Source organism: Halichoerus grypus, chromosome 6 (assembly GCF_964656455.1).
Source record: "Halichoerus grypus chromosome 6, mHalGry1.hap1.1, whole genome shotgun sequence".
NCBI lineage: Eukaryota > Metazoa > Chordata > Mammalia > Carnivora > Phocidae > Halichoerus > Halichoerus grypus.
The window spans coordinates 158,255,477-158,267,619 of NC_135717.1; the positions used below are offsets into that span (position 1 = coordinate 158,255,477).

The 12,143-nt window shown below is 39.5% G+C and overlaps 1 protein-coding gene across 4 annotated transcripts in view; it reads left to right on the forward strand.

The window, feature by feature from the left end:
* Positions 1-263: 263 nt before the first annotated feature.
* Positions 264-12,143, forward strand: part of NR1H4 (nuclear receptor subfamily 1 group H member 4) — a 67,408-nt gene continuing 55,528 nt past the window's right edge. The window contains exons 1-2 of one of the 4 annotated variants that reach the window (XM_078076464.1): positions 1,018-1,173; positions 2,623-2,676. The gene's annotated coding sequence lies outside the window, so the exon portion shown is untranslated. Of the gene's footprint in view, positions 495-1,017; positions 1,174-2,069; positions 2,677-12,143 lie in introns of those variants that run through there. The other 3 variants (XM_036086012.2, XM_078076467.1, XM_078076465.1) reach the window with 3 other exon arrangements.

Genomic DNA, 12,143 nt, shown 5'->3' on the forward strand with positions numbered 1-12,143 from the left:
GAAGGGGGAGGACAGTTCATTTTCAGACCAAGCCTGCGGAAACCTGGGGACTCAGAACCCTACCAAAGAGCCTGAGGAGAAGTGTTTTAAAAGGCTAGCTTCAGGGCTCCTCAGCCAGGTCCCATTCCCTACTCTGGGGCTCTGGGAGTTTGTCCTGGGAATATTGAGGCCCTCCCAAGGTTCCTTTCTATGTTTATATCATTTATCAGGGAAAGGATTGTTAATGACTAATCTGTGTTCATGAGGCACGGAGCCAAGGAAGAGATGTTGCTGCTGAGCCGGAAGGCCGACTGTGATCATCCACGGCTTTTACTAGAACTCCCTCCTCTTCCTCCTCCTCCTCCTCCTCCTCACCCCACTGTCTCCGGGACTCACCCCAATGCAAACCCAGGTTCTGAGCATTTGTAGCAAAATTGCCGCGATTTGGAGAAGAAGACTGGACTCAGAATCCTCCCAGGGCCTTGAAAGTTCATCTCCAACCTGAGATAATCCAAGTGAGTACCTAATTCCTCTGGGACCGGGTGTCTATCTGAAGGCAACGGAGGGGAAGTTGTCATTTAAAATTTCTCTTTAACATCAGGAAGTTTGGTCAGTGAATGAATTGTAAGTTAGTAGAGTCTGATGTAAAATCCTAAAAACAAGAAGGGAAAGAAAAGGAAAAACTCTAAAAACAAACAAGAGGAAGCAGGAGTTCATGGGTCTAACAGTTGCTTACCTTATTGACAAATTATTTAGGAATATCTTTTAAACATTGTGGTCACCCAAGAGAACCACCAGAGACAGTGAATTTTAGAAATGTCTCTGTTCTGATTCCATAGACAGTTTGGCCTGAATAGTATGCTCTATTTTGGTGATTTATCAAATCTTGCTGTGAGTTTGGGAATATTGCTAATCTCAAATGACTTGGGACCTAGGGACAGGACAATGTTTAAGCCATGCGTAACTGAAATAAAAGTTTTTCCTAGGAGAAGAGTAGGTTTAAAAAGCTTTCTCTTTTGATTTCAGTTGTAAACTTGCTTTCCACTTATCATATTAATATCGGATGGAAATACTAAAAAAAGATGGAAAATGTTAGGAAGAACTTTGATATTAAAGTTGTCCACAGTCTGAATCACAGATAAGGCATCACCTTGTCTGCTTACTGCCATAGTGAAATAGGCAACTAACTATAAGGTGAGCCTGGATCATTTCTCTTAACTGAATTTTTATTTAGAAGGTGGGGGGATACACATGACTCACTTTGGATTCTTTCTCTGGGAAACTCACCTGAGTTTTAAAGAAATCTGATGTTGCCACTGGGACTGCCTTAGATAAAGGGACCTCAGAGTATCGACAAGAGAAGTAGAGAAAGATGTTGAGGGAGCCATCACTGGGTTTCTAGCTGTGATTTTATGAAATGATAAGCACTTTCATCTTTGAGTCACCCCTCCTCCAAATGATGGACCTGTGCCATTTGCACCGTGGACTTTTCTGTTTTGCTGAGGATGTTGCAATGTGGCTGATGCAACTGGAGGTAGCTGATAAGTACCAGCCAGGGACGACACACTCTTGTCCTGAGACCCTTCCTCGGTGTCTGCAGCTGTGTTTTTCTCCAGGCTCCTCTGCCCTCTCTCCAGAGTCCAAGAAGGAAAGGAATATACTCAGGTCTTCCCACGCCTTCCACACTTCCCAAATCTGGCCAGATTGTGATGGAACACCCAATAGTTGTGAGGCCCTGAGTACTTTGTAAGGAAAGAAATGTGTGTGTCCGTGAGTGTGTCCTGGATTTTGCTGACTTTGAGCGCCTACTAACAAGTCACAGGCTTTACATAAACTGCCTGTTTCCTTCTCACAGTAAGCCTGCTTGGGAGTTTTTCTTATATTCATTTTATAGATGAGGAAACAGAGGCTCAAAGAGGACAACCAATTTTTATTTTTTTAGTAAACTCTACTCCCAATATGGGGCTAGGACTCACAAACCTGAGATCAAAAGTTGCATGTTCTACCTACTGAGCCAGCCAGGCGCCCCCTCAAAGAGGACAAATAATCTGTCCACGATCACACAGTCAGGAAGTAGCAGGTACTGAACATGAGGGCAGGTCTTTCTGACTCCAAAGTCCTTTCCTTGCTACCCCGACATTGTTGGAAGCTGGGAAAACTTGAAATCTGGACTAATGGGAGAGCAGGAAGAGCAGCCTGCAAACATTTCAGTTGCCAGGGATGATGTGTTAAGCCCTAGCACAGTTGTGAAGAGTCCTAAAGCCTTGTAGGGTGTTTTCTAGTGACTGCGCCATGAGCAGGGGGAAGTGGAAACTTTCAACGCTATTTGCTTTAACCCAGAGATTAGTCTGGGAGCGCTGGTTGGAGACTTCACTTATGAGCATTTTAATGAAAGACTCCATGAACCCACCATGGTGCTATGATTAGGGATGTCCAAGAAGAGCTCAGCACTGTTGTGGTTCACAGAGTCTACAGGTTATGAAAGCCAGGAGAATACACATCACCATGTGACAGATTTGAAAAGGCTCGCATTGTCCTTAGGTGGGTGGATGAAGGAAAGCATGAAGGTATGTGTTCTTTTCTTAATAGGGAGAATTTCCCCTTTCGTTTTGCTAAAAGTCTCATTTTCTTCTTTCATCCTAGCAACAGAGATCGTGAAGGGGCTAAGAGAAATAGGAACAATTATCTTCTTCCCAGGTATTTTTTTTTTTAAGATTTTATTTATTTATTTGATAGAGAACACAAGCAGGGGGAGCAGAGGGAGAGGAAGAAGCAGGCTCCCTGCTGAGCAGGGAGCCTGATGCGGGGCTGGATCCCAGGACCCTGGGATCAGGACCCGAGCTGAAGGCAGATGCTTAACCGACTGAGCCACCCAGGTGCCCCTTCCCAGGTATTTCTTACTGCGGTAGTATTTACTGCCAGTGGAGTTGTGTCTACAAGGTATCACTATACACATGTCCTTAGTTACCTAGCTGCATGGGGAAGCAGAAGTTGTCCTTATATAAAAATATCCACCCACCTTGCTCTTCTCTCACCCCACTCTGTAATTCCCTAGCCCCTGTGCCCTCCACAGGGAGTTATGTTTTCCCTCAGTTTGGCGCTTTCCAATTTTGATAATAAAGCAGTGTCTGCTATTCTTCCTCTCTCTCCTTTCTGTAAGTTTGTGTCAGTACAATGCTAATCTAACACAACTTGATTGTGAAGTGAAATACTGCACGGAAAAAGTAATACCTTTTTTCTTTGTTAGGTCTAAGTATTACAACAGAGTTCTGGTGATTAAAATTAATATGTGTGAATATAATAAAAATATTGATTAATTTGTATTTTTCAAGATAAAATCCTAATAAAACTTTGAGATTTTACTTCCTGCTCTAAACAGAATCAATGCTGCAGTGAACATCCTGTGCACATGTGCCAAGGTTTATCCAGGGATGATATTTAAGAGTTAGAATTGCATTTTATTTTAATACACACTGCTCAGGGGCATTCCAGAAAGATGAAAAACTATGCCCCCATTAGCAGTCTCTGAGAATACATAATATCATGCAAAAAACTTTTGACAATCTGATAGGTGGAAATGGTATCTAGTTATATTAATTTGCATTTTCTGATTATTAATTAGCTTCAGATGTTTTGTATGTTTATTGGCCACTTTTATTTTCCTTTCAGTGAATTTTTCTCTTTATATCCTTTGCCAATTTCTTTCCTGGATTGTTTATCCTTTCTGTTTTTATTTATAGGAGTTATTTATGTGGTGTTTGTACAAATTTTTGGCTACTATTTATGTTGTAAACATTTTCTCCCAGTTTGTTTCATATATTTAGCTCTGTTTCTGGTGTCTTGATTTCTTCTTGATTTTAATATAGTCAAATTTATTCTTTTCCTATTTATTTCTTGTTTAAGAAATTCTTCTTAACCCCTTCATTCACAAAGGTCATGAATGTGTTTTCCTATATTTTCTCCCAATAATTTTATAATTTTTAAAATCTTTAATCTGCCTGAGACTTATTTTCAAGAGTGATGCAAGATAAACATCTTTAATTTTTTTCTCCTCAAAGGAATAGTCAATTTTCTGGACACTATTTTTTGAATAGGTCATCCTTCCCCCACTGGTTCCCACTGAATCCACTGGCTACGGCATAAAAAACGTATGACTGCTCAGAACACAGCATGCGATTTGCCTTCCTATAGCCATCCCCACTGCATGCCCTCCACCTAGTCTAATGTCGATTCAAGTTTAAATTCAAGAGGCAGGGCGCCTGGGTGGCTCAGTTGGTTAAGCGACTGCCTTCGGCTCAGGTCATGATCCTGGAGTCCCTGGATCGAGTCCCGCATCGGGCTCCCTGCTCAGCAAGGAGCCTGCTTCTCCCTCTGACCCTCTCCCCTCTCATGTGCTCTCTCTCATTCTCTCTGTCTCAAATAAATAAATAAAATCTTTAAAAAAATAAAAAATAAAAAAAATAAAAAATAAATAAATTCAAGAGGCAGCCCTCCATCCTCAGAAAGATTTCCTAGTCACACGTATGCTTGACACCCACCAATGATTCCCACTTAGAATAGAAGCAAAGCTCTTTACCACAGTCAACAAGGCCATATGAAAGTTGTCTTCTCTCAGACCCCATCTCCTATACTGTCCCTTTGCTCACCCATCGCCAGCCTCGTTGGGCTTTTGCTGTTCCTCCCGTATTCCACGCCCAGGCGCTTAGCACTTGCTGACCACTCTGCCTTTGGTCTTATTTCCCTCTTGCATAGCTTACTCCTTATCCTCCACTTCTCAGCTCAAATGTCTCTTCAGAGAGCTCTTCCTGGTTCACTCTGTCCAAAATAGTGTCCAGTGGCATCACTCTATCCCTTGTCCCCTTTATTTTCTTATTATCACCAGTGGAATTCTTACTTTTTGTTTATTTGCAAATTATCCATCTCTTGCCCTAGAATGTAAGCCTCTGAAGACAGAGGTGATTTTTTTTCCTGTCCCATCTATCATTCTATTTCCAAGATCTAGATCAAAGCCTGATACATAGTGGGGAATTAATGAACGTTGAATGAATGTCCTTGCTTATGGTCCTGAAGGGACTTGTGCTTACCTCTGTCATAATAACCCCTAGACTATTTGAATTGGGTTTTCCTTGCTGGACATTTCTACTGAGCTTCTTGAAGGATCATGATTTTTTTGGTCTTTGTATGTCTGGCGCCTGACACAGAGTCAATAAATGTATATTGACTGAATAAATAAGGGAGTAAATGAATTCACTTGGCAGTGACATTGGAAATTGACATTGAGATGCCATTTTTAAAGAGTAAACCTATTACTTTAAAGAAAATACTTTCTTTAGATGTTAGTGAGACAATAGCCAACATGCCATATTGTTCATTTGGGGGATGATAACAAACTCTCTAATACTATGTAACAAGCTACCCCCAAAACTTAATGGCTTAAAAAGATAATGACTTATCATTTCTTTTTTTAAAAGATTTTATTTATTTATTTGTCAGAGAGAGAGAGTGAGCACAAGCAGGGGGGTGACAGGCAGAGGGAGAGGAGGAAACAGGCTCTCTGCTGAGCAAGGAGCCCAATGTGAGACTAGATCCCAGGACCCTGGGATCATGACCTGAGCCAAAGGCAGATGCTTAACTGACTGAGCCACTCTGATTTATCATTTCTTATAATTCTGTGGGCTGGCTAGGTGGTTCTTCTGCTTTTTCCTGGGCTTAATCATGTAGCTGATTTCAACTGGAGGATCAGCTAGGTCTTACTCCCAAGACAGGGTCCTTGATGTTGCCATTGATTGGGATGCTTGGAATGGCTAAGTCTCTTTTGCCTGGAGTATTTCATTCCTGGTCTCTTTATGGCATGATGGTCTCAGGACATTATTCCAAGAGGGTGAAAACAGAAGCTACAGGTCTCTTGAGGCTTAGCCTCAGAAGTAGAACAAGTCTGTCGGTCAAAGCAAGTCATATTAATAACAACTCATTGAAGGGGTGGGGAAATAGATTTCACTGCATAATGGGAAAAATTGCAAAGTCAGCTTTTGGCTCAAGATGGCATTGGTCTTACTAGAGCAATTTGCATAACACTTTCTGGATTTATCATGAGACTTTTTAGGACTCACTCTGTGCCTGAAAACCTACATCCATAATTTTTTGAGACAGACTTCTTTCTACTTTGGACATGTCAAGTTATTGTGGAATAATGCTATGGGATAACGCCCCTGACGTTCTGAGAAGACATTTTACCTACATGCGAATGTCTACTAGGCACCTCCTTAAGTTTCTTGAGCTCTTAGCAAAGGATCTTATAGCCACACTCATGATGTGATATCTACCCTGAGGCCATTTCATACTTGAGAATCTTCTGCCAGATGGAGAGACCAAAAATGCTCCAAACAATCTTACTTTTCAATTAGCATGTCTTGAACCCTTCATATTTACTTTAAATTCTGCTTACAAAATGAACAGTGCCTTCCTTAATTCATTTCTTTCTTTATGGAGCTTATCATGTGCAGCTAAATACACCAAGTGACACACTCATTATGCTTCTTGGAAATCTCCTTAATCAGGTCCACAAGTTCACTAGGAAACTCTCCATCTTCTGAGAGGTGACAGGTGACAATGTTGCCAGTTGTTTCATGATTACAAAATATGACCATCCCAGCTTCCTATAGTAATTTCTTCACCATTCTTCCAATTTCCAGAGCAGTCTCCTTACTGCCCTTCCAGGTCCTGCCCAATTCCCAATCCCAAAACCATTTGGCCATATGTTTTAGCCTTTTTTTAAAAAAAATTTCTCCCTCTTCCAGGTACTGCTTTCTATATCTATTATTTTTTTCTTTGTAATAACTACCCCAAACATAGTGACTTAAAAGAGTAATGATTAACTACTCATAATTAGTTCTCATAATTACTCATAGTTCTCATATTTCTATGAATCAGCTGAGTAGTCCCTCTACTACTTTTGCATGGACTCATTCATGTGGCTTATTCAGATAGAGAAGATCAACTGGAATGGAAGGTCCAAGATAGCCTTACTAATAGGTATGAAGTCTTGATGTGGCCGTCAGCTGGGATATTTGGGATAGTTGGACTTCTCTGTCCAAGAGGTTTTGTATTTGGGGGCATCTACACAGAGTGTGTCAGTCTCAGGGCAACATTCCTAGATGAGGAAAAGAAGGTCCAAGTCTTCTTAAGGCCTGACTCACATGTCTCATAGCATCTACCATTCTACTTGTCAAGGAAGTTACCAGACCAGCTCAAGTTCAAGGGCTGGGGAATAGACTTCATCTATTGATGGGTAGTGGCAAACTCACATTGCAAAAGGGTGTGTAGAGTGGAATAATGTATGGTGCCTACTTTTGCAAATAACAAATAATTTACATAAATGGTAATCATAAGATTTCAGGAGAACCAATGAATTTTTTGGGAAAAAAGACGATAGGTCGGTAATAGAGAAAGCATAAACAACTTTTTGCCCATTCTGACTATAGCAGATTGTGGGGAAAAAGAGACAGATTTCCTGACTGTGAAGAGTAAACATTAAGAAGACAAAAAACTATTTCTGGTAATTCTAAGGGGAGAGAAATTAACAAAAGGAGATTTGGGAGGGTTATTAAAACTATTTCCTGAGGTGGTCAATTCATGTATAAAATGGTTAAGAGATTTCCAACAAGAATGGATACAGTTCAGTAATTAGGGCTCCATTGTGGGAAAACAGCCTTAGTTATCAGGTTTTGTATGTGATTTAAAATATCCTTCTTCAGTGTTTATGTGTGTTCTTGTACATTTCTATTCACTAATGATCCTGTGGCCCAAACAAGACTGATTCTAAAGGTGGTTCTCTGTGAAGGTATACTATTCATTTATTCATTTGTGTGTTTAGTTAGTTTAGTCATCCATCCTCTAATTCATTCAATCAGCAAGTATTTATTGTGTATCTAATATGTGCCTGGCGGCTGCTAGGCACTAGAGATCCAGGGTGAGCTCTCCTAGAACTGATGGTCCAGTGGGGGAGATAGACAACCAATCACCACAAACATAAAGATAGAATTAAGACTGTGACAAGAAGAGGTACCCAGAGTATGAAAACCTCCTAGAGGTTAGCACTAGTCAAGGTGGTTGAGAAGCCTGGCTTGAGCAAGACAAGCAATAGACCAGGTATAGAATAGAAGGAGTACTCACTGTCAGGTTCGTGGCCCTAGGGGCCTCAACTTTTATATCCAGTTGGAAATAAAACTTAGCCATTCTTTAGGCCTCATTGTGTAATCTCCCATGCACAGAAACTCAAAGAGCTGTAGAGGTCTGTTGGCTTAAGTATTTTTGGTTCACAATGCTTGAAGGTGATATACTTTTAAATGGAGACTTGAGAAACACGAAAGAAGAAACAAAATAATGTAACAGGCAAACTCTGTACAGGCTTAATTAATTAGTGCATATGAACACATCGACTGCCTTAGGCAAACGTGACCTTGCAGAACTGCCAATTCACCCTCACTAGGGATTGGTAAGTGGTTAGTGACAGTCTCGGTGGGAGAGCTGCACGAGCGAGCATGAATTTAGAGTTAGATGTGGGTTTACATCCCTGTTCTGCTTCTCACTAGGTGAGAAGGTCAATGTGTCCTTGAGAAGTGTGACCTTAAGAAGTTTGCTGAGTCTCTTTGAACCTCAGTTTTCTCATCTATAAAGTGTGTATGTTAACACCTACTTGGCTTATTACAGATTAAATGAGATAACATAACATGGATGCTGTCACATAGTTAAGTACTCATAAAATGGTAGGTATTATTTTAATCTATATCTCCCAAAATATGTACTAGTTACTGTGATAGTAATAAATACTGTCTGGTTCCTATAGGGCACGACTCTCAGAGTAATGTGGTCACAATGACCATACTGCCTCGTGGTCATCCTGCCTGACCTGTGGTTGGTACTGGCCAAACATTGTCTTATACATCTCTCTGGACTTTGGGAAGGATCTATGTACCTTAAATTTGTATTTTTGCCCTGAAAAGAATTACTTCAGTTTGAGTGCTTCTGGGGAGACCAAATCTTTTTTTTTTTTTTTTTTAAGAGTTCCTTTCTCTTTTTCTTAAGAACATTCTTCCAGACTTTGGGCTGAATCCAGAGCTTCCCCTGGGCATGAAATAATGACAGCTAGAAAAAGTCTACATTTTCCCTGCTCTTTAAGAATGATTTACATATTTAACTTTGCCATCAACAACTGGGTTCATCTGAGAAAACTGACACCAAGGATGGTGTCCTTGGGTGTGAAGAGTTTATAGAGAACCAGCAAATGTAACTGGTTTTATCTTCATCTTCTGAGAACTGAGATTTTTCTAAATCAGAGTCAAAGCTGTTTAATTGGAATAGGGTCTTTCCAAGGTCTCTATTTGCAAACGGTTTATGCTACATCAGAGGAACTCCGTACACTTCCGGTGACACATAGTATCTAAACAAGTAAAAATTGATAACCAGAAAGTGGGAGTCTAAGTTACCAGTCACTATGTGTCTTATCACATTAAAAACAAACAGTGTGTACCATTTCTGAAACTATTCCTGGGTCCTTAAGTTAAGACTTAGCTTACAGCATCATACAAATAAACATAAAGTAAAATAAACATTTTGTTCCTGCTTCCACCAATACCCAGGGCTTAAACTTTGAATCATCAGGCTTCTTTCTCCACCACCCCCCTTTATGTTTGCTGTATTCAAGTCTCCTCTTTTCCATCTCTCCAGACACCACCAAGCGAAGCACGAAATCCCCTCACTTCAGCCACGAATTTCCACCTTTCAGTGTTTACTCTCCCCATCCCACCTTCTCACTAGAGTACTCTTGAACATAGATCTTATTGTGCCATTCAATATTTCTAGTAGTGCCTCATTGGCCACAGTTAGAATCCCCAAATATTTTATGGGAAGGAATACTTTCGGGGCGCTTGGGTGCCTCAGTCAGTTAAGCATCTGCCTTCAGCTCAGGTCATGGTTCCAGAGTCCCGGGATCCAGCCCCGAGTCGGTCTCCCTGCTCAGTGTGGAGCTTGCTTCTCCCTCTACCCGCCAACCCTGCTCGTGCCCTCTCTGTCTCTCTGTCAAATAAATAAAATCTTTTTTTTTTTTAAGAAAAGAATACTTTCTCCTCAGAGCCTTAAGAATGTGTAAGAAGAGCAAAATCCTATATGAACTTGCATAACTTTATAGATGAGGAAGATTTTTACATATATAATTTCTTTCAAACTTTATCATCATGAAATACTTCCCACATGCAAAGAAATTGAATAATATCATCAACCTCCTTGTATTTACCCTCCAGCTTAAGAATGAGAGCATTACAGATGCTATGGAAATTCCCTATGTACACACCCGGTCCTTCTGCCGCACTATTCTGACTGTGGGTTCAACACTTCCATACATGTCTCTATAGGTTAGAGCAGGGATCATAAGTGTTTTCTATAAAGACCAGATAGTGAATATTTTAGGCTTTGCAGACCATGTGGACTGTGTTGAAACTGCTGAACTCTGCTATTGTTGTGTGAAGACAGCCATAGATATGTAAGCAGAAAGGCAAATTTGGTCTTTGGCAGGCTGGGTTTGGCTCATGAATCAGCGTTTACTGACTCCTGCATTACATTATCAATGGTAATATGTAGCATTGTTTGTATATTTTTGAACTTACATACATTTTATCAAACTGCTTGTATTTTTCTGCAACCTGATTCTTTTGCTCAATGTGATGTTTTTAATTTTATCCATATGAATACATATATATAGTCCTAGTTCATTCACTTTAAGTGCTGCATAACACTTATGAATATACTTATAGCATTATGCATATACTATTTCTTTATTGTATCCATTGTCTTGTTGATGGGCATTTATACTGTTTCCAATTTTTTACTATTGGAAACGATGCAGTGAGCATTTTTGTCCATGTCACCTATTCATATGTGTAAAGACTTACGTAGTACGGGGACCAGAGTGTTAAGTGACTAGTCCTCGGTTATACATGAAGCTATGAAAGGTCAGCACAGTTCTCTAACTTAATCTTCTCATGTCCCGTCCCCCATGACATTTCTACCACACCACAGCTGTTGTTTCTGTGTATGTGTGGCACTGCCAGGTGTGATAGGGGGATTCAAAAGAAATATATGATATTTAATCATAAATAATTATGATTCCTGTCTTCTTCGAATTTACAATCTGGTGCTATAGTGGGGAAGATGACAGATGTAGTGAAATCATTAATTCCCACATGAGGAGGAGAAAGATAAATGACGGAGGAGCGTCACGGAGAAGTTGTGGCATATATGGAAAAAAAAAATCTATAGAGCTGAGAGCTCTAAGAGCACATTTGAGTGTGCAAGGAGACATAACTTGCCCACGAAAGGCAAAATTGCATATTATAAAGATGTAAATCTTCCTAGCTAAGTATATAGGTTTGGTACATCTCAAACTCCTAAAGAAATTTTTTTTAAGAAACTTTTTTTTAAAAAAAGAATGTGACACAAGATGTGATGATTTATTACAGAGAATAAAAAGATGAGAATATGTTAGGAAATACTGAAAAAGAATGAACAATAATAGGGAAGGATAATATTGGTACAAGATAGATCAATGGGAAACTAAATTCAGTGTCATTAAAAGAAGGAGCATAAATCAATGGGAAAAAGTATTCAACAAGCAATTCTGAGAAAACTCCCCTTTACCATACACTAAAAATAAAAAACAATAAAAATAGGCTTTAAAAAGTCTAATATATTTAACTACATACAATGGAAAAACTTTTCAGGTAAAGATAATTAAAAGAAAATAAAAATGTTTGTAGTAAATATTCCAGAACACTACTACATTCAATATGCAAAGAACTCTTCTAATTCAATAAAAGAATGAACACTTCCATAGAAAAATGGCAGAGGACATAAACAGAAAATGGAAAGAAATTAGCACGTATAGACAATAAAGATGTAAAAAAAATTTCAACTCTACTAGTATAATCAAAGAAATGCAATTTAATACAGTAAGATAGGATTTGTCACTTATGAAATTAGAGAAGATTGTTGAAAGTAATGCTGATGAAGGTGTCGTGAGAAAGGCACCCTTATTCCATGCTGGTGGAAGTATAAATTTAAAAAAAAATTATAGAATGCAATTTGGTATTCTTTAATGCTTTTTTTGTATT